This window comes from Volvox carteri (genome assembly GCF_000143455.1).
Source record: "Volvox carteri f. nagariensis unplaced genomic scaffold VOLCAscaffold_15, whole genome shotgun sequence".
In the NCBI taxonomy this organism is placed as follows: Eukaryota; Viridiplantae; Chlorophyta; class Chlorophyceae; order Chlamydomonadales; family Volvocaceae; genus Volvox; species Volvox carteri.
In genome coordinates this window covers 1,535,428-1,536,859 of record NW_003307558.1, presented here as the reverse complement: position 1 = coordinate 1,536,859, position 1,432 = coordinate 1,535,428, and positions in this window count along the sequence as shown.

The window sequence follows — 1,432 nt, the reverse complement described above, 5'->3', positions numbered from 1 at the left end:
GCCAATGCGCGCACGAAGCCGGTCTGCGGACCACCGGCTGGTTTGGAGGTGATGCTGCTGGTGGCGCTCGAGAGCGTTGATGGGGTTCGGTGGCGAACTGAGCCGCCAGGAACGTGACGTTGTCAGGTCCTGCTTCCCTTCCCTGTCGGCCCCGGCCCTCGCTGCCCCGAGTCGTTGCTATCGCTGAACCCTTCTCCCCCTCTCTATCCACTACACCGCCAGAAACCCTATCCCCCATCGCCCCGCCCCGCCAGCCCCTCCTCCCTAGCCCGCCACCGCCCCACCCGTCGACACACACCCAGACAGGCCCTTCACCGCTCAGGCCTTGCCCTCGCCGCCCACATGACCGCTGATCCCAGCCTCGCCGCCCACATCTGTTTCGGGTACACCGCCGACCTCGCGTATGTACTCCCGTATGTATATCCCGCCGCCAGGGAGCCGTGCGCCAATGCTCCCCGGACGGTTTGTTCTATCTCGCCAACCGCATCGCCATCCCCTGCATTCCCCCTCTCTCTGCCACTGCCGGCTTCATTGACTCCGTGGCGCTGCCTGCTCCGGGCACCTTGCTTTCCTCCACCCCTCCCCGCTGCGATGATGTCCACCCGACCCGCCACTGGCGGTGTCACATGACCCGCACCGCCAAAGCCCAGGCGAAGCCATGTCCTATATCTGCCAACTCATCAAGCCATCCACTCAGCCCCCCTGGCCTCCTCCATCCCCTGCCTACGCCCACCCGCCGTTGGACACTTGTGTATGTCCACCCGGAATTCATCACCGGCCCGCCGGGCCCCAAAGGCCTCGACGGCCGCGCACCTACGCCGCCATCCTCCCCGCGGGTGTGGAATCGCACGGCGCACGGCGCACGGAGGATCTCCTCGACGTTACAATGTGTGCGCTCGGCCTGACCGTTGGGTGGTATGGTGGTATGGTGGGTGAGATGTCTTAAGCGGACGTGCCGAGGTGCTCCAGAAGGTGCGCCAGACGTCGGCTGGAATCTCAGTCGGAGACGAGTGTAGTGGGGACGTGGGCCGTGGAGACGGTATACACGGGAAAGGGAGAGCATAGTTGATTGACCTTGTGCTTGCGTCCCCTTCTTTGTACCCGTGCGTGCGTTCCTTCCGTGTCCTGCCACAGCAATCTTTTTACCGTGAAGAACGCCGCTTGAGTGATCATAACCCCGTGTCCCTTCACCTCGCGTCGGTTTGGAGGCCGGACCGGCCACCCACGCGTAAACCCAAGCCGACGTTTCTTGTCTCTGAGGCGCACAGGTACACAGACATGTTCTACAACCCGGAGGCCCCCCCTGTGGTTGGTGTCCGGGCGGTTGTGGATTCCCTGCGTGCTGGCCAGATTGGTGTCACCCAGGCGGTGGACACTATCGAACGGATTTTGCTGGGTTGCTTCGGTGATGCCTTCAGGCCCGGGCCGTTCA